We start from the raw sequence: 21,684 nt of genomic DNA, 5'->3' as shown, positions 1-21,684 counted from the left end.
TTATTATTATTATTATTATTATTATTATTATTATTATTATTATTATTATTTCCAAGCAGAGCATATTGTTACATATGCTCTGCTTCCCAAAGCATTTTGGAGTTGGAAAGGTTCTCCTTAGAAGAAAGAGATCACTGGAAACCTATGATATGAAGAAAGTCATATTTTTAAAAGCCTTGAGATGGAATGGATGAAAACTTCTCTCTCTCATATAGATAGATAGATATAGATATAGATATAGATATAGATATGAAACATACCAATTTCTTCAAAAATAGGCTATTTAAAAATTATATTTTTAAAATAATCAGACATTGGAGAGACTAAAACTGGTTCAATCATCTACAGAAGGGAGTGGCTTTGTGTGCTTGATTTTTAAATACTGCACTTAATTCAAACAGAAATTTGATGTCTTGAAGGCGCATAACAACAGTTCTACGTCCCACTCTAATGGAACTACACTTGTCCTTCCATATTCGCTAGGATTAGGGGCACAGGACCCCCGTGAATATGGAAAAACCGCAAATAACAAAAACACTATGTTTTCACCTGAGAGGACACCTCTCTAGGAATCTCTAGGTCCTCCAGCGCAACTCTGTGGTGAACGTCTGACAGACACTGACCATAGAGCTGCACTGGAGGAGCTCCAAATGCCTAGTAGATTATTTTCTCTAGGAATCTCTAGGTCTTTCAGTGTAACTTTTAGCTAAAGTTGACCATAGAGTTGCACTGGACCTAGGTAGAGAGAACATATTCATCAAATCCATGAATAATCAAATATCAAAGCTGCAAATATGGAAGGATGAGTGTATTTCCTTGTCACCAGGAGTAGGGGAGTTGGGGGAAAATTCCAGTTTGCACTTTCAGAAGAAGGCATGGCTTTTTCCCCAAGAGGGACAGGGTCCAGGCCACCACCCGACCTGTCCAGTATGGTCTCTTAACAATTTATGCAGGCTCTGGCAAGAGACAGCTTTCCTGCCTTAAGCATCAAAGTCTAATACTTGTATTTATTGAGCATAATGCATAACAATTCAACAGCACTGAACATATACAGCAAGTAAGTCTAGAACAATGCTTAACTTTCCCGTACTCTGGGGGATGGCTTGGTGGACTCAGAGGATGAGCCAGAGCCTCTGGGACCTGAGCCTGCAATTGGAGAGCCTGAGCTCTGCTGTAGCAGAGTCTGGGGCCTCTCCAGAGGTTCAGCAGTCAAGGCTGCCTGTGGTCAAGTCTGTGGACATAGAGGAGGATCAGGGAAGTGTGCCTCCCTTCAGGGAGCATTGCGCTAAAAGGGAGGGCCTTTGAAGGTCGTGGAGGCTTTATCAGAAACACGCTGGTAATCAGACACACTTGAACGCCTGCTGCCTGCCTATTTAGGCAGCTGGAGAATGTGTGTCTAGTTGCTAGTGATTATCTGACCTTCTTGAAGAAAGACTCGGTCTCTGGCTCTGGAACCCTTGTTTCTTGGACTGCTGACCCATTTGATTATCTGGAACCCTTAATCTTGGACCACCTTATCGACCTGCCTGTCTGATACCCTGGATCTCGGACCATTTGACAACTATTTTGGGTAATCATTCTTCTGATGCTGCATTCAGACTCATTGTGTTGCTTTGCTCTGCCCCTGTAAGATGGGGTTTGTTTGTTTGTTTGGGAACTAGGCTGGCCTTATCAGGCATTTGGCCGCTTTCCTGGATGTGCTCAAGCACTGTCCGATACCTGAGCCAAAGGACAAAATGACATTCTCTACTCATTGTACAGAAGCCATCTAGACTGACAGTTTTCTCCTAATACAAGAATGGAATCATATCTTCCATCATAGCAGACTAGTTTTGGGGGTACAAATCAACTCTTGTGACATTTGCAACAGCACAAGTGAGAAGCTACCATTCTAAGGTATGCTGGTAAAATGCACCACAGAAATCTGCAAGTACTGAATTTCCCCTGTTCCAACTTGAGGCAACCTTCCTATACTAGACTGCCTTGTTTCAGTGCAGCCTCTGGCTGAGCAGGAAGGATCCACTGCTCTGAAAGCTATTTACGTATATGTTTGGGGTAAACATTTCATTACTTTTGGAAAGTGACAGATGAAGATGAAAGATATGCATATAAAAAAGAAGGGAGACGAAACTCATGCATATAAGTAGCTTTCTATTTTCTACTGTGTAGATTTTTTTAAATTATTTTGTGTTATTATTTTCCATCCAAAATCTGCTGCTGTGCAAAAACACACAGAGAGAAAGAGTGTTCTGTGGGAAGCAGAGTAGACAAAAGCATCAGACCCACTGAAACACATTCAGGGTGGATAATTATGTCTTACTGCCTAGGGTTGCTAGAGCTGGACCTAGCCTGTAGTAACTAAGTAGTAGTGGGATGACCCATTGCACCACAGAGGTCCCATAATGGGCAATGTGCTCCCAAACAAAACCGGATTCAGATGTGGGAATCGGATGGCAGTAAGTCAGTAACAATGCATAAATCAATTCTAAGGAGGCTAGATGACGCTTTGAAAGGCTTCGTAAGCTTGCCAAGTTTGCTTTGCAATTCTTGATGAACTCCTGCTAAATAAATAACAATTCACTGTGCTGGAAAGCTCAATGCTTTGTTTGGCTTACTCATAATAATAAAGCATTTTTCAGCATTCTGCAAGATGTTGTTGTGTTTCAGTAACAAGAGCCATGCAGTTTCGTGACCCTCCTCGGTTTCTGTTTGAGAACTCCTTGGAAACAGTTGCCACTTTCTCAAAAGGAATGTGAAGTGTAACCTCACCAATTTATTGAATTATTCATTAGAAGGGATAAATAAAGGAAACTGGAAGAGCGAGAGAAATGTTGTGTAGTCGCGGGGGGAGGAAGAGTTGTCACACACTGCTTTTTATTGATAAGTCTACTACTCGTATTTTTCACCAGTCCTGGAAATTGGGTCCTCTCTGCAAGCAAGCATAACTCAGAAAAGAAAGGAAACGATAAGCACACAAATCTTGGATTTTTCAAGACTAGGTTCTCCTCTTTTAAACTTTTACTATAACATTAAGTGAAACATTCCTTTGACAATGTTCAGAGAGTAAATAAAGATCAGGAAAGAGACATACAGAGAGAGAAGGAGAAGAAATTATTCAAGTACTAGAGAAGAAAATGCTGCAGGCTAATCTTTCACACATTGTTGCTCAACTCAGGATTACGATATGACAGTTCTAACTCTCCTGCTGACATTCATAGAGACTCTGTTACATTATTTACTTCTCGTAAAATAACACTCCATTACAACTCCTTCAAGTCTTGCTGCTATTCTTAGTATAAGGGTAAAAAAATCTACTTGTCCATAGTTCCGGGCTTCCAGCTCACTAATGTAGCTCTGTAGAGACTAATGTTAAGACGATGACACTGTTTTCTACCTCTTTTTTCTGTTTTGGGAAGGGCCACACACCAAAGACGTTGGACTTTATTAAGACAGAATGCCACCATGAATGTATTTTTAATGCTATTTTCATTAAGTGTTATGGACTGTCTAGCTTTGTGCAGGTTCTCAGTGTCTGTTTACTACACAGTTATCAGCTTGTTTGCTTGTGCGTTGTTAACCTATATACTGGAAATACACACTGGGGTACTGAAATAACCTTCAGAAATTTGAGGCTATGACATCCACAAGCCTCAGTTAGTATGGATGATAACTGAGCATGAGAGAGGTTTGTACTTCAAAACAACTGGGGGTCATTGAATATGTATGGGATTCTTTGCAAACATGGGTTTCATGGAACATCTATTCACAACAAGTGATGATAGCCACTAGGTTAGAGTAAAAAAATATTATTATTATTATTATTATTATTATTGATATTGTTCCATCTCCTTGACTACTGTTTGACTGTATTGTTATTGTAATTGATGATAGTGTAAGTTTTAATATAATTACTACTGTACTGCATTTTATCAATATGTTCTGCATGCATTTTATTGGCTGTAATCCCGCATCGATCCACCTGAGAGAGGCGAGAAAATACAAATTATTATTATTATTATTATTATTATTATTATTATTATTATTATTAGGAATTGACTGTTTATGGTCTTTCAGAAGTTGTTGGACTAAAACTCTATCATCTCTCACTATTGGATATACAGTGGTACCCCGGGATACGAATTACCCAGCTTACGAATTTTTCGGGATACGAAAAAATCCCATAGGGATTTATTGTTTCGGCTTACGAAGGTTTTTTCGGGTTACGAAAAAACCTCGGCGCTATTTTCAATGGAAAGGCCGCCACCGGAGGGCAGCAGAGAGCTATTTTTTTCCATTAGCGCCTATGGCAATTCAGGTTACGAAGGTTTTTCGGGTTACGAAATTAGCCGCGGAACGAATTAATTTCGTAACCCGAGGTACCACTGTATACGATAGAGATGCTGGGAACTGAAATCTAACCATATCTGGAAAGCCACAGGTTGTCTACCAATGAACTGGTCGATGGCCTCAATCCAGCATTCCCTCAGCGCAGTGTAAATATCTGTATGCAGACCTGTGCTACACTGAGCCATATAGGCTCACCTCAAGTTACTATAAATCCCTTGAAGCCATCCCACACAACCGTTCTGTGCTTTTGAGCAAGCCTCCTCCACACCGGAGGAAATCAGATGATGTGTGGTTGGGGAGCTTGGTGGGACTTGCTTGGCAGCTGGTTTTCCCACCCATCCACTCCCAGCAACTGTATCCTTCTATTCTATCAGTTGCCTTTGCTAGTCTTATGATAGGACAGGTTCTCACATCATTGTAGGTGTTATGATAACTGAGAGTAATTCCATACATCCAAATGCCAGCTGAAGTTGTCATGTGAAAATAAAGCCGGCAGTATGAATCCGTGATAAGGGGGTTCAGCAACATGGTGAACAGTTATACTGTAACCTGCAGACCAATTTCATGTAATTTGGAATGTAAATGCTAGCGACTGGAATCCCCTTTTATTTATTGCAAAGGCTAGCACATTCATCAACTTGCCTAATTAAAATTTAGCAATTAATGAGCAGGGGCAAAGGGGCACCGCGAGGGCAGGAGCAACCTAAGCAAACTTATCATAAATGTGGAGCACTTTGGAGTTTCTAAAAAGTTCATTCTTTGCTTAATTAACAGATCTAATTACAGCCCTGACATAGCAGAATGCAAAATGTTCTCTTCAAAAGACAAGAAGTCAAAGGGCTAATAGAGCAGATAACCTTCTTTTTCAGAATGCAGAAATGGAGCTGAGCGAAAAAAGGAGGAAGGAGGGTACAGATATTTTTTACCAAGCAGTCAACAAAGTTGAATGGCTTTGACAGAAATTAAAGCCAAGCAATACACATGAATCCCATTGAGAGCCAAATAATTGAAAGGGAATAAAAACACAAGTGTATCTTGGGATCTGAACTAACACCAAGCCAAGGTATTTGATAATCTCTTTCTTAGCGAGATGTCATTTCTTATTCTGTGACCTCCATCGGCTAGTAGTGAAAAAATATTTTTATGTTACCAAGGTAGGTTTATAGTTATCACCTTATTGATCTGGGATGCAAAAAGCAGGCATATTTATCCCCCCTCCCAGGGTTTGTATTAAATAAGGATGCACCGGATCGAACACAGAAACAACCAACAATGCTCTCTGCCTTGACGCTTGCTGACTTCAAGGTTTCAGAATCTCATTCCAAAAGAGATTATTGTGCATACAACTCTCCCCAAATTTAGCTGTATGGTCTGAGAAAAAGCAGAACACTGATCGGAAATTTAAGAAGTCAAGGCAATGTTTTGCTGAGCTGACTTCACGCAAATGCTTTTTTAAAACCAGCAGTTTTGAAATGCCATATATTTTATTATATGTATTTATATCACAACCTTCAGCCAAAATGGCTCCCAGAGGAGCTTCCAAACAATCAATTTGACAGGTCTCCCTCAGTGTTATAGTGTAAGGCCCTTATTGCGCATGGCCATCAAAGTGACAGGTAATGTAATAATTGTGCTTTTGATTCAATGACATCGTCATTGATGTCATAATGGTGCATTTGATTCAATGGCATCATCAAAAAAAATCTATTAATTGCCTCCTTTAGCACTGCTGTTGCATATGGTATGCAATGGGAAAGTACAATAGAACTTCCTTGCCAGTTTTGTTTGGTTGCTGGGTATGTGTATGGAAATCGAGATCAAGCCCTCTTCCAGGGTTTTGTTCTATCATTACAGTGTTTCTCTCTCTCTTTCACTCACTCACACAACCCTTCCTCTTTTTCTCCCTCCTCTTCCTGTTCCCTTGCCTCCCAATTTTTACAGACCATGGAATTGCAGTAGGAGATGGCCTCCTGTAATAAGCCCCAAATAAGTTGGACAAAAATAACTGAGTGGGAGTACTAGGATGATCCAATGTCTAGTGCTTTCTGTTGCCACCCTATACAAAAGTATCTCAGTTATCCCTACAAAACCCTACAAAACAAGGAAGATTTTCTAAGCAATGATCTAAAAGATAATACTCTAACTTAGGGGATGGGGGTGGATTCTAGTGAAGAAAGATCAAGTCAATTGATGCATTTCCATGCAAAAGCACTGTTGGCTTGGTTTTAGAATTTAAAAAGCAGAAATAGCAGATAGTTTCGCTGCATTTGTATGTGTGTATGTTCCTTCAAGTCACTTTTCAACATATGGCAACCCCATTAATTTCATAGGGTTTCAAATATGGATTGGCATTTGTCATTGTTAACTGCCTTCACCTCGATCTTGACCCATGGCAACCCTGTTGTCCTCCACTGCTTTCTTAACTATCCACCTCTCACAGCCATACATGGTAATAGGGAATGCAATGGCTTGTATGATTTTAACTTTTGTGCTGAGTTGAATATCTTTACATTTTAGGATGTTTTCTAGTTCTTTTATAGCTGCCCTCCCCATTCTTAATCTTCTTTTGATTGCCTGGCTGAACGTACCATTCCTAATCAATGTTTGATCCCTGATATGAGAACTACTTTACTACAGTGCACCTGTGCCATGCGCGGATGCATTTTATGCAGCTTCCAGCTTACTCAGAAGCTGCTTGGGAAGGAAAACAATGGCGCACACGCTGCTCCGCCACACGCATGAACCCCATTACTTCCTATGGGGCTTGAGCATAGGCGGATTTTCCCTTGTGCCGGAGGATCCAGAACGGATCTCCTGTGTAAGGAGAGGGCCCACTGTATTTCTATTTCCTCATTGTCTAGTGTGAATTTGTGTAAGTTCTCCCTGGTCATTATTTTTGTTTTCTCTATGTTCAGCAGCAAGCCTGGCTTTGCACTTTCTTCTCTGCGCTTCCTTAGTAGTTGTTCGAGGTCTGTGAGGCTTTCTGATAGTATTATGGTGTCATCAGCATATCTCAGATTGTTGATATTCCTCCCTCAGATTTTCATGCCTCCCTCTTCTGTGTCCAAACCTGCTTTTCTCACAATATGTTCTGCATATAATTTGAATAGGAAGTGTGATAAGATGCAGCCTTGTCAGGCTCCTTGGCTAACTGGGAACACAAAAACAGGATCAATAATTGTACACCATATAACAAACTTAAATGCATCACTATGCAGGAAGGCTAATACACAGGTGGGCGATCCTTTGAACTGAGCACTTTGAGTCATGCCCACTCTGCCCACCCTGGAAACATTACTTTTTAGACTGCAACTCCCATAATCTCCATCAACATGGCTATTCACCCATGTTGGGTGAGTAATTCTGGAAGCTGCTGTCCCAAAAAAGAATGTGTCCTGAAAGCTAACGCAGACATCACTTTAACTGGCTACTTGTGATTCATGCTTGGTTTTCTTTCCTTCTAAACTGTATTTTTATTCTTGACATTTTCAAAGGATACACTCACACATACACACACACACAATATCCTTTCTCTTAATGGCCGGATCTTCCCTGAGGATGTTAATCACCTGAGCTATAAATCCAAGCAAACAGCCATTTGGTATCCTGAATTTATTGGAAAGCAGAAAGCAGCAGCTCTGCACTCACTCTCCTTCCCTCCCCCTTCCTCCATTTCTGGCATTGAAGAGCTTTCATCCTTCAGACAGTATCATTTTTAATGGTAATCCAAGCAAGCAAAGTTGTTAGCCATAATGCATAGCCCAAGAACATGCTATGAAAGGGCAATAAATCCGACTCCAGCGAAAAAGAAAAACTCAAGCCACAACAAAAATCCTCACATATAGTGATCAATCAGGCTTAGCCCTTGAAATTTATGTATACTGCATTTGGGCAAGAAAGCAGAGGGAAAATATTTGGCCTTTTCAGTGACAGTCCTTTTTATAAAGATGTAAGGGAAGAGGGAGGGGGGAGCTTATGAAATGCTTTTGAACAGCCTTTGTAATGGCTCTTATTTTCTGTTTTCCTCTGCTTCCCAAACCCACAGCTTTGATTGTAGGAAGACAGCAGTAATAGGATGCCATCTTTAAAAACAAAACAGCTTTTGATATCTTCTTCTTCCTCCTCTTTTTCTAGAAGTCTCATTGTTCCTTTTGCTTGGATGTCCATAGCAAAACAGAACAAATAAACATCCCCTGACTTACTGGAGGATCCATTTGTGGTCAAACATCAGCCAACATCACCTTGTCTGGCACATCAAGGCTTCTTTGCCCCAAGTATCCTAGCATGTTTTCATGTTCTTGGGACTTGACACAAAAAACATCAGGGATCACCTGGTTGTCCGAGGGAGATGGGACTCCTGGAGCTGTCAAAGGCTTCAGGAACACATCAAGAGAAACCAGGAGTGCTATTCAAGCAGCTGACAGCAGACCTTCTTTCCACCAACCATCCTTCTGACCTTTGAGTTAAGTGTTAATATATGGTTAATGGGTTTGGCAGTTGGGGACTTATCCAGTTGGTGGGGATAGGGATCAAGTTTGGGGGGGGAGTCCCCTTAAGAGTCATGCCAAGCTTAAGGGAAGCTGGGATGGTCTTACCCACAGGTGGCAGAAGAATCACACAATGGTCCTGTCTGCACAGGGCAGTCTGAAATTTCCTGGCTCCAGAGCTGCCCCAATCCTCTCCCATTGCAAAGACCTTCCATTCTCATGCGGGGTGGCTGCTCACATATACATCACACTGAGTTTCCATGCACATCTTCTGCCACCGTGGGTCACTCAGTCACATAGCTGGATGCCTTGATCTGACCTCAGGTGGTAGCAGTGAATGCACTGTATGGCTCAGCAAGACTCATTTTAGACAACCACCTGGAATCAGAACGGAAACCTCCAGATCTTCTGAGAAGATGCAGAGCAATGAGAGTAGGGATAAGAAATGGTTTCCACTCTCCCAACAATGGCATAGGTAAGCCAGTGAAGACTTCCACTAGTGCAATTATTGGATCTCAGCCAGCCACAGATACAGACACATACCCTACTTGCAAATGAACAAAGAACAAGGACACTGCACTTACTGCAGGTGAAAGTCACATTGGATTTCAATCTGCATTTTTAATGAGGTGAAAGCAAGGAAACCTTCTCCTTTTCACATTGGGTGAATCAATGATTCACTGCTACTCTTTTTCATTTGTAAGTTCCAGGGCGAAGACCAGCAGCATTTTGCTGCTGTTAGTCCAAAGATGGCTGAGAGTGAGGCTCAATAGCTGGATGATGTTTACAGATATGATCAAAATGCCAAAAAATGGGGAGAGGGAGGAGAGTTACATGATTTTTTACATGCTGACCAAGTAGGAAAGAGAGTCTTGTTGCTTGCTTCTCCCTTGAGATGGCCTCTGTGCACCTTATAGTTGTTAGGGGGCATGCGCCTACTGTACCAACTATGGAACCTTTGGAGACACTGTGCAGGAAATGCATTAAATGCATTTAAAAAAGGAAATCAGATTTTGGTATGTTTGCAGTGGGAAGAAGAGATAACAAGGGGAAGATGCCTAGCAACGCTTTTGCAGGGAGTGTCAATCCTCAACAGTGCATGTACAGAGAGCCTTGTTGCATTAAAAACAAACCTGGTAGGGAAAACGGAGAGAAGCTCAATTGTCTTTCTGTCTCCACATGACGTCGAAGCACTTTTGTGCTCTTCCAGTTGTAAAGATATGGGAAGGAATGGTCAAAACATCCCTTTTGCCGATTTTTTTTTTCCCAGCTGGACAAAAGTGACACTTTTACAACACTTTTACAACTCTCTCCCACACTTCAATGACTGGAAGAGAATGAAAGTGCTTCAACGTCATGCGGAGACATAAACATGCTTATCTCCAGTTGCCTGCAGGGTTTGTTTTTAATGCAATAAGGCTCTTAGTGAATAATTACATCAGTAATCCTTACTAGCAGAGATGGCCAAGGACCAGCGGAGCTGACAGGCTGAGCCTGTGCTGAATCCAAACCCTTCCAAGGCTACTGTCACAGTGCAGATTTAATGCAGTTTGTCATGGCTCCTAGGCTGTTGTGGCACCAGAGCTCTCTGAAAGAGAAGGCTAAACAATTCAGAAAACTACAAACCTCAAGATCTCATACCATTGAGCCATGGCAATTAAAGTGGTGTTGAACTGCATTAATTTTGCTGTGTAGATGCAGCTCTAAATTGGCCTGCTGGGAGGCACTATGGGAGGCAAAGGTGTGCACCCCCCAGCAAGGAACTTGGGTCTTTCCACTGGAGTCCTACATTATTTCACCTATATTCATGTGAGTTCTTCAGCCAAAAAGGATCTCAGAGTGACTTAGTGAAAGTTAATTTGGGGTTTTTAAATTGTAATTTTTAATTGTTTGATGTTTTATTTATACTGTTGGAATACGCTTTGATTCCTTTGTGAAAAAGAATTATTATTATTATTATTATTATTATTATTATTATTATTATTATTATTATTATTATTTATGCATTTCCCTACCCTCAGGCTTACAATCTAAAAAGATGTGACACAAAAGGAGAAGGGAATGGCGGTGGGGAAGGGATCAAGTTCAGTGGTTCTTCTCTCCCTTGAGGAGATGGACTGGAAGAAGGGCTTTCTTCTTACTATGTTATTTTAATACCTGACAATGCAGTTTGCCACCAATGTGAAAATCAGCTTGCCCACCTAGGAGTACACTTTGCTCCTGCTATGTCTCTTTCTCCAGCTGAGATGCAGTCCCTGCTCTTTGGTTGTCTTCCCCTTCCCCTCACCAACTATTTAATGATTGCAGCAGCAGTCACCTGGGACTTGGGAGCTGTCAAGGGAGGAGGAATGGACCCATGCATGCATAGCCAGGCTGGATCTTAGTCTCACCCAGACTTCCCTAGAATTTTTAATCACACATTTATGAGCTGGATCACTGGTTGGCTGGTACTGTGCATAGTATTTTACATATAAACCTTTTAGACAAAGCTCTGGGGATTTAGTCTCACATTTTAAAATATGCCCAAGGTTGCTATTTCTGCTTTGTAGGAAAATATCTGATCGTCAGCAGGGGCAATTCTGATGGCTTATCATATCAGACCCATTTGTCTTGCAGATGAAAGGTCTGAAGTGTAAGCAAAATCCTGAGACTAAGCACAATAGGCTATTGATTCCTATCTATAATAGCAGTACGGATTGCCTCACAAACTGCCCATCTCAGCAGTAAAGGCACAAAGGGAAAGCAGGTGTGTCATACACGTTTTCCTCTGGGACTTATGTATTCCTACTCATGACTTGAACTGCAAACCTGCTTGCCTGCTTGCTTGCTTGCTTGCTTGCTTGCTTGCTTCCTTCCTTCCTTCCTTCCTTCCTTCCTTCCTTCCTTTGTTTCATTTTTAAATGCTGCTCTTTTTCCTCTTCATCCTCACAACAAACTATGAAGGTACGTCAGACTTTCCTGACTTACTGAGGACTAGAACCTAGATCTCTCAAGCCCCAGTCCAGCAGCATGACCACTACACTACACTCTTCATTGTTCCCTTTTGTTTAACAACAACAACGTTTGCCTGGGAGGGCGGTGCCACAATAATACATGAGCCACGTGTGGAGGAAAGACCACAACTTTAGTCACGCAAAACCAGCAACCAAAGGTAGGGTTGGCCAAAAAGCATGAGGTCTGGATCATCATACAACCCGCTGTTGTAAGATACTGGCCAGTCATATATGAGTAAGATATCGGGATGAGCTAAGGGCTAATGGAGGTGCAAAGAAAGACTGTTCTACAAATGCAGACCAGATCCTGAAAGGCTTGCAGCCTTGACAGAGCCATACACATTGGTGGAACCACCAATAATCTTTTGTCTGTGGATCTTAAATTTCTAGATAGTACATAACATGCTAGATAAGCTGCCAAATACTGGGAGAGGTTAGAGCACAAGGCCTTAAATACTAGGACCAAAAGCTTATGTGGAGGCCTGGATGGAACTGGTAACCAAGTGGAGGGATCTATAAGAGGAAGAGACATGTGAATGTTTGGGGAGATTCAGTGGTTAAATGCCTGTACTGCAGCCATTCACTCAAAACCACAAGGTTGCGAGTTCAAGACCAGCAAAAGGGCCCAAGCTCGACTCAGGCTTGCATCCTTCCGAGGTCACTAAAATGAGTACCCAGACTGTTGGGGGCAATTAGCTTACTTGCTAATTAGCTTACTTGCTGTTCACCGCTATGATCTTTGGAATAGCGGTATATAAATAAAACAAATTATTATTAAAATTAAGACAATCCAAAAAACCCGAATCATTTTAATGCAGGCTCAGTGTTAGGGTATTTTCCCCTTTCCATTTGTTTTTAATTCTGAGGATGTTAGGCTACCAATATGATCTTAGCAAATATAAATCTGAATTTACTTCCCACTTACTCAGCATGTGGGACAGGGTTTATCGCTGCTGTTAACACAGGCTGTTAAAGGCAGGCAAGAAGCGTGAAGTGGCAGCATATCACTGTATGGTATATATGCAGCAACGTCTTCTAGCTATTTCAGGATTTGCCGGAATACAAAATTTGTTGCTACTGAATACCATCATATGAGGTTGGCTTCTACTTACAAGGTCAAACCACAGGTCCATGTAGATCAGCACTGCTCTTTCAGGCTGGCAGCAAATCTCATGCAAAGGTTTGTTCTCACCACCTGCTATCTGATGTTTTTTGAGTGGAGATGTTAGGGGTTAGAAGTAGTACCTTCCTCATGAAAAAGAGTGTGGTGTTCATCCTGTCAGCACTTGATTTGCATATTGCACTGATGTCTTGGAGCATCCCTTCACTTCGTCTAAAAATGAAACAAATGACAATGTCATATGTGAACTCATACTGTTAGTACTAGTTACTGTGCTAGGGTAACTATGCTGGCAAATCTGCTAGCCCATCTGCTAGCTAATATGTGCCGTAAAGTCATTTCTGACTTATGGTGGACTTAAGGAGAATCAATCATGGGGTGGGTTGGCAAAAAAAAAATCAAAGGGGCTTTGCCCTTGCCTTTCTCTGAGGTTGAGAGAGTGTGTCTTATCCAAGGTCACCCAGTGAGTTTCCATGGCCAAGTGGAGATTTGAATTAACATGGAACACTGGAAGCAGCCTGGAGTATTCTGATCCCAAAGCTGCCCTGACATCCCCTTTTTATCTTGGGCTCTCCATTGTGACTCCAGGCAGCTGTTCACATGCACATCCTACTCTGCCACCCTGTACCGCTAGTTGTTGCCCAGCATCCATCCCACAGCTGGGCACCTCATTCTAACCTCAGATCTGGCAATTGATGCCAGCAGCGGCCGCACCAGAGGCATATTGTAATTTATTTAATTTTGTTTTATAATTTGGGATGGAAGGTTGGGAGGGGGATACATTTCAATTAGATTTGATATGTAACACATTGTTTTTACATGTTGTAACCCACCTTGATTCCCCGTGAAAAGGTGGGCTATAAATAAATCATATTATTATTATTATTATTATCATCATCATCATCATCGTGGGACACATTTTAAACAGCTGTGCAGCATTGCTGCAGAGGGATATAATTAAATAACAGGTTGCATACACAGCACACACACACACTCCATATTCTGATATTTAAACTAGGAAAACAAAAGCAACCGCTACACTTTCTTCTGTCTTTTCCATCCTAGAACTTGAGCTTATTGTACAAAAGCTAGACAGATGAGATAAGATGAAAAGTGTGACTTTTTATTTACCTGTTCATTCTTTCATTTTATGACATTAGTCCTCTCTTTTTCTGGCTTTGTGATGGTATCAGCTATCATTTTAAGTACTGTTATTAAATGTCAAAGAATCTACATAGTATTGTGGTTGTTTTACATTATTCTATTCTGTCTTTGGATATTCTCCAGTTTTTGTTTTTCCTTCCTTCCTTCCTTCCTTTTTGTTTTTGTTTTTGTTTTTGTTTTGTTTTTTGAAAGGTACATTTTAATTTGGTGGTGATCCCAACACACTTGCAAGGTAAAGGGAAGCCCACTTAAACATAGCAAGACTTACTATGAAGTAAACATACTTTGGATAGTCCTGTACAGCATATTAATGTTACTGGTGAGCCCTTAAACATATTCCATATGTATTCCTCGGCCCCTTCCAGTAGGAAAAATAAATATCAAGGCTACTTTAGAAGGATTTGAATTATTCAGATAGTTTGCTTGTGACTTCTGCATCTTCTCTTTGAAATATGCATTTCAGCCTCTTGCGCCAAGATTCAGAAACTTTCATTGAACATGTTATATGGCACCCAGTTCCACTTTCCCATTCAACAACCCCATCGTACCATAGCATTCATTTCATGTTAAGTCAACTATCCCAGCTCAAATTCATTTGGGACTACAAGAACTCATTTGTAGAGTCTCAACAGGTCATTCCCTTCATTGGACCTCAGCTGGATTCAAGGGTAGAGAGAGTGTTCTTCCATAGATCAGATGGAATAGAGACACTTTCCCTGAGTTGGTTCACCTCCTTAATACGGTCATTGTTATTTATTTGCCTGTTTTTAAAAATCGCTTTCTGTGCCAATGTCCAGAAGGAACGAGTGAGACAAATAAGCATTGGCTTGTCCTTGATTTTGTGGAGCCCTGATAAAGCCTTACAGAAGAGACATAAAAAGAAAGCAACAGGAACCAAAGAAGAGAACTGGGGCTGGTTCTCAAGTCAAATGTGAGCCCCCTTGTTGGGTCTTGGAAGCTGCTCCAAGATGCCAACACTGCCCTGCAGCGTTCCCACTCTGGCCACCCTAAACGTCCTATGTTGCAAGACTGATTTTGAGAAGTTTGAAAATTAAGAATTGAGATGTGTTTTCACAACCTAGTACATGCTCTCAGTCCAGTGTTCAAGGCATAAATAATCAGCTCTTGTAGAGTGTGTGTGTGCGCGCATGTGTGCGTGTGAGAGAGCAAAGATGCCTTGTCACAATCAGGCTGTAAAAAAGATTATCACTGCTTTGTGCCTTCATTTTTAATAAATATTTTCTGTTTTCTTGCCAAAAGGCTGTAGAGTGTTGTTTGCCAGCCCCAGCTTCCCTTTTCACAAGCAATCCATCAAGCCCAAACTGCTAAACTCCACAGGAGCATCTATTCTCTTTATTTATTCCATTCACTCTCCTTGGCTCAGCAGGGGCAAATAACCTGTCTTAAGTTGTGACAGATGCTGCTTTATTTTTTTATTTTTATTTTTTGGAGACAAGTAAATGGGAAGCAGATTTGGATTAGAGGTGGCATTTCCTCTTAGGGTCCATAAGAACCAGACAGCTGCTTTACCATTCTCATATGGGAAACAGGTATTCAAAACCAAATGCAACACTCATGCATATTCCTGATGCCCATCCCACCCCCTCTGGCAACCTGCATCCATCTGTTGCAATGCTTTGGTGCCAAATTGTAACTTAATCAGCCTTGTTCCTCATTGTTCAGTTACCAGAAAAGTACTAGGCTAGGTGAACTGACTGTGTGACAATAAGCAAATTGTCTGCAAATGTCATGTGTTTATTTGCTATGTGGATTATGCTTACTTAATTCAAGACTGAAGTGAACATGACATTTCTGATGCCTTCTATCTTGGTTATGTTCACCAACCCGAAATATTGTGCTGCTTCTGGAGCATTATTACTATTATTGAACTGGCATGACTCCAGATTATGGAATCATGCTGCTTCGTGAAATATTTAGAATAATGTGCCAGAGAGCTCTAGTGCTTTCCCAAACTACAAATCCCAGGATTTTTTCTGAGCATGAAGCCAAGGCAGTTAGCATGATATCGAAGTGTGTGTAGCATGAGACAACCTGAGTGAATTAGAGGGCTCAGAAGGAAGCATGTGAAAGGGATCTAAGAGCCTGAGCAGACCTCAAGTTGAATGTGAGTTAACAGTGTGATGCAGCAGCTGATTTTAGGCTGTGTCAATGGAAGCCTAGATCAAGGGGAATAATAGTACCACTCTATTCTGTGTTGGTTAGGTCTCACCTAGAATACTGTGTCCAGCTCTAGCACAACAATTCAAAAAGGATGTTGACAAGCTGAAGCATATCCAGAGGAGGGCAACCAAAATGATGAAAGGCCTGGAAATCAAGCCCTATGAGGAGCTGAGTATGTTTACTCCTGAGAAGAGAAGGTTAGGAGGTGACATGATGATAGCCTAGTTTATTTGAAGGGATGTGACACTGAGGAGATTATCGCACCGCGTTCCGAGAACGTTATTGGAACCCGATAGGAACGGAACACTTTTAAGTTTACCGCACGTTTCTTTCCCCATCGGGTTCCCATCGCATTCTACATACCCCTCAAAGCGTTCCATATGTGTTCCTCGGAGGGAACAGATAAGAAAGTGATCCAAGCTTGTGGAAACGTTTTTAAAACGGTCCAAGAAATGTCAGAGCGGTAATGTAATCCGTTCTTACTTCCGTTCCCATGTTCTGCCTTGTTGTGATTGGCTGAACGGACTTCCCTCCCTGCATTCCTCCCCATTCCTAGAGCGTCGGTTTTTTGCTCTCCCTGGGACTCATGTTGAGTAAAATAAATAGAGAAAAAAAACAAGCCCCACCATTTGTGAGGGCTATGTATAGATAGATGTGTGTATAATTATGGTATTATATATATGTATATGGAAAACTCTCTCTCTCTCGCTCTGTCTCTACCTCTATATAAATAGATATACATACATATGTATAAACAACATATATATATATTTATAAGAAACATGTGAAATATGTAATAGAAAACATGTTATACACACACACACACACACATATATACATATATATATAAATGACATCTATATAGATTAGTAATGTTTGTATATATAGATAACTGACAATATATATGTATATTTATATATTATATCTATATTACTTATATATGTATATGTGTGTATATGTAACATATATGTGTGTGTGTGTGTGTGTGTGTGTGTGTTTGTATGTGTATATAAAAAATAAAGTCAGTGTTTGAAAACTATTTTTTTCTGGGAAATGGTTTCCTTCTGTGCATGTGGTACTCATGGACAATAATAACTGTTTGTCATCTTTATGTATGTCCATAAAGATGACTGTAGTAGTTTTTTGCATTAATCCTTAGTTGTCACAATACATGATGGACAAGACAATAAATAAAATAATGTGGTTGAGGTATAATTTCATTAATAATGGGCCAAAACTTAGTACTGCAGCAAATAGGTCCAATACGACCAAAAGCTGTATTACTGGTATGTTGTATGTGGTGTGTAAAATATGTAAAGTGATGATGATTGTTGACTTCTTATATTGCACCTTTCTTATATTTTCATGTAATCCATATTATGTATCTTACTAGTTAAAAAGATCCTGACATGGAGCCTTTTTTTTTTTGGGGAAAGTGAACATTAACTACATTTATCACAACAATCCTCAAGATGAATTGTGTGATAATGGATGGTCATGACCACGGTATTCCCTGATGACATGGATCAGAATACTAAAGATTTCTTTGCATGTCAAGGAGGTAATATAATAATGTAAGGTTGAAAAAACATGAGCCAGCAGAGTCTGGTTACAACACAATTTTATGGGGACATTTTATTTTTTTGTCTTTTTAATTCTTTCTTCATATCCATAATGAATCATTTCCTAGCATCATGGGGTAGGAAGAGTCCACAAGGGCCATCCAGTCCAACACCATGCCATGCAGGAAATCACAATCAAAGCAATCCTGACAAGCGGTAATATTTAAATTTCCACCGCCAGCTAAAATTAACAATTTTGTTAAAGCAGCTTTTCGTCGCTTCAAGAGAAATAGAGTTTTTGCAATGTGACTTCTTCTCCTCCGTCTTTGCTCTTCATCAATGTTTATAATATTGCACAGTAGCTCCAAAAACACTTCCTTAGACGCCATCTTTACACCCCACAAGGTCACCCTATTCAGTTCCGGGTGAAAAGGAACAGTAGAGTGATTACATCATCATTACAAGGTCCTCCGAAATAAATACGCATGCGCGAATATTGAAACGTTCTCATACTTATCACGCTTCCTATAAGGACAAATGCGGTAAAATGTGTTCCCGTAACGTTCTCGGAACGCTTTACATTTTCTAATGCGATAATATCCGTTCCCATAACGTTACATCTCGAAACGTTTTGGGAACAGAATAGAAACGTTTCAGGCACTGATGCGATAACCTTCTGAAGATGAAGCAAGCTTGTTTTCTGCTGCTCCAGAGAATAGGACGTGGAAAAATGGATGCAAATCACAGGAAAAGAGATTCCACCTAAACATTAGGAAGAACCTCCTGATGTTAAGAACTGTTTGACAGTAGAATATGCTGCTGCCTCAGAGAGTGGCGGAGTCTCCTTCTTTGGAGGTTTTTAAACAGGCTGGATGGCCATCTGTAGTGAGTACTTTGATCATGTATCCCTTTATATCAGGGTGTTGGACTTGATGATCCTTGTGGTCTCTATAATTCTTTGATTCTATGACTATGTAACAGCAGCAGCCCCTGAACTGTTCATCTGAAGCTCCTTGGCCTTGATTTTTTTTCTTGGTTTCTATCCTCCAAACTAGCCTGTTGTCCTCAGGCGTGGGGAAAGCAGTGTCATATTGCTTCTGTTCATCAAATGAGGAAGCTCTCCTCCTCTGACTCCAGCAGTGAAATTTCCTGGTCTGACTATGGGAACATCTTAGGCCATCTGGCTACAGGCCTAAGAAAGCCTTCAAAAATGGTGAGCATCCTGTCAGTGATGTACATCAATATATAGAGTGAAGAAGTTATTACCTCCATACCACAATGATCCCCAGTCCCTTCAAAATTGACTGGTTCCCAGGTAGGCTTCTCGAAATGGCCATTGAGTGGCTGGTGGAGAGTAAGGAGTGTCAAAAAGGCATCCAACTCTTTCCCTCTTGGTCTGAACACAGCTTTGTCATTCTCTGGGACCTCCAATGGGCCACCAACATGTGATGAAGGATGCCTTTGCCATTTATGTTCACAGGTAGATCTACTCCACTTTTCATCAGCTCCTAAAGAGACTTGTCAAAGATCTCCTGGGTATTGAGTGGATCTATGTGGAGGAAGAGGAGGAGAAAAGTTCCAACTGGAATGTTCCAACTTGAAATAAAGTTCCAGCTTTAAATAGAGTTCCAACTTTATGCTCCGTCTTCCCTTGCAGGATCTGACTTGTGGAGAGGTTTGGTCTTATCCAGCATAGATGTTCTTCTTTTCTCTTTGCAATTCACTTGACAGGGTAAAATTTCCCCAGCATCCCTAAATCAGGCTGCCAGTAACTATTTCTTAACAAAATCGTTATCAGCTATTAACATTTCAGGACATAGCATTGCAGGATGCCTGCCTTCAAGCCCAGCAGGTTGCTTCAGTAACAAGAATGCTTTTCTTTGAAAACAAAAGCCACTCAAACGAGATCAGTGGAAAGAGAGTTGTCTCACATGAAGACTATAAAATATGAAAGCCAATGAAACAAAATCCACTTTTATGTTCTGAAAGATCTGTGAAGTGTTTTTACCTTTTGCTGAGTTTCAGCTGCTGAGTGGGTTCAGTCTCCTGAACTGACACAGTGGTGGTGGTTTTCTGTTTTACCACCAACCTTTTCTGTTATTGAGACAAGGCTCAAACATATGCAGCTGTGATCTCAAAAAGAGAGACAATTTCCAGGGTAGGTCTCAGATACCTTTCCTCCTGAGCCAGAGAAACAAATGGCATCCCCAACCCATGGAAGTCAAAACAATTTGCTTTAGCACAAAAGATAGAATTCCCACAAATAACTTTCCCCATCCCTTGCTGTGTAAAATGTAATAACGGCAAATTAAACATATTTGGTGGCAGTGGTGTGATCTCATGAGTGGACCTGTTTGGTTAAGAGAAAGCCAAAGAGAGGTCTTGAGTGGACAGTTGGGAGTTAGACGAGTTTTGTAAAGAGTGATGCATTGAAAAGAAGACAGATGTGAAGTATATGAGAAAGGAGAGCCAGTGTGATCATAGAATCATAGAATCATAGAATCATAGAGTTGGAAGAGACCACTAGGGCCATCCAGTCCAACCCCCTGCCATGCAGGAAATCCAAATCAAAGCATCCCTGACAGATGGCCATCCAGCCTCTGTTTAAAGACCTCCAAGGAAGGAGACTCTATCACCCTCCGAGGGAGTGCATTCCACTGTCGAACAGCCCTTACTGTCAGGAAGTTCCTCGTAATGTTGAGGTGGAATCTCTTTTCCTGTAGCTTGCATCCATTGTTCCGGGTCCTGTTTTCTGGAGCAGCAGAAAACAAGCTTGCTCCCTCCTCAATACGACATCCTTTCAAATATTTAAACAGGGCTATCATATCACCTCTTAACCTTCTTTTCTCCAGGCTAAACATCCCCAGCTCCCTAAGTCGTTCCTCATAGGGCATGGTTTCCAGACCCTTCACCATTTTTGTCGCCCTCCTTTGGACACGCTCCAGTTTCTCAATGTCCTTTCTGAATTGTGGTGCCCAGAACTGGACACAATATTCTAGGTGGGGCCTGACCAGAGCAGAATACAGTGGCACTATTACTTCTCTTGATCTAGACACTATAGATCTAGATGTAGTGGTTTGAGTGTTGAACTAAGACGCTGGGAGACCAGGGTTCAAATTCTGTTCAGATATGGATGCTCATTGGTGATCTTGGACAAGTCACATGGGAGTTTACTGCACAGCCCCCTGGGATTTCCTGGCACATTATGAAAGGGAGCGTGATGGGAACAGAATGGAGCTATCATGCATTTTATCACACACTGGAATGCCACCGCCACCACCAGACGTTCCCATCCTGTTCCAGATCCATCCCAGAGGAGGTGGTTTTCAGGAACTGTTCAGAAGCGTTCCTGAAAATTGCCTCCTCTGGGATGGATAGGGGATGGAAAGGGAACGGAATAGGAACTTCTGGCAGTGTTGGCGGCATTCCGGCATGCAATAAAATGCATGATAGCCCCCATTCTGTTCCCATCCCGCTCCCTTTCGTAACATGCTGGGAGCATCCCAGGGGACTGTGCGGTAAACTCCATGCTCGCAGCCTCAGTGGAAGGCAAAGGCAAACCTATTGGTAAATTCTGCCAAAAACCTTGTGATAGGTTCACCTTAGGATTGTCATAAGTTGGAAATGATTTGCAATGCATTTATGACATCTTTAACCTACTCCCTGAGATGACTGCTCAACACTACCTAGGCTGCTTCCACAAGGCAGAATCAGTGCTATCTGACAAGTCAGGATTGAAATCAAGAAGGAGGTTCCAGAGAGATTAGGCAAGCCAATGATTAGAGTCACAGAAAACCAAGGAAATCACTCACATTCATCAGGAGGCTTGG

The 21,684-nt window shown here is 41.3% G+C and overlaps 1 long non-coding RNA gene across 5 annotated transcripts in view; it reads left to right on the top strand.

Annotated features, from left to right (window-relative positions):
* Nucleotides 1-21,684, top strand: part of LOC121937579 — an 85,368-nt gene that overhangs the window by 11,689 nt on the left and 51,995 nt on the right. Inside the window, exon 4 of one of the 5 annotated variants that reach the window (XR_006105172.1) lies at nucleotides 8,482-10,550. The exons of the other annotated variants lie outside the window; for them this stretch is intronic. This is a non-coding gene — a long non-coding RNA (uncharacterized LOC121937579). Of the gene's footprint in view, nucleotides 1-8,481; nucleotides 10,551-21,684 lie in introns of those variants that run through there. 5 annotated transcript variants of the gene reach the window in all.

The sequence above is a fragment of the Sceloporus undulatus genome, chromosome 8 (genome assembly GCF_019175285.1).
Source record: "Sceloporus undulatus isolate JIND9_A2432 ecotype Alabama chromosome 8, SceUnd_v1.1, whole genome shotgun sequence".
NCBI lineage: Eukaryota > Metazoa > Chordata > Lepidosauria > Squamata > Phrynosomatidae > Sceloporus > Sceloporus undulatus.
This window is presented reverse-complemented; position numbering and strand designations above follow the sequence as displayed.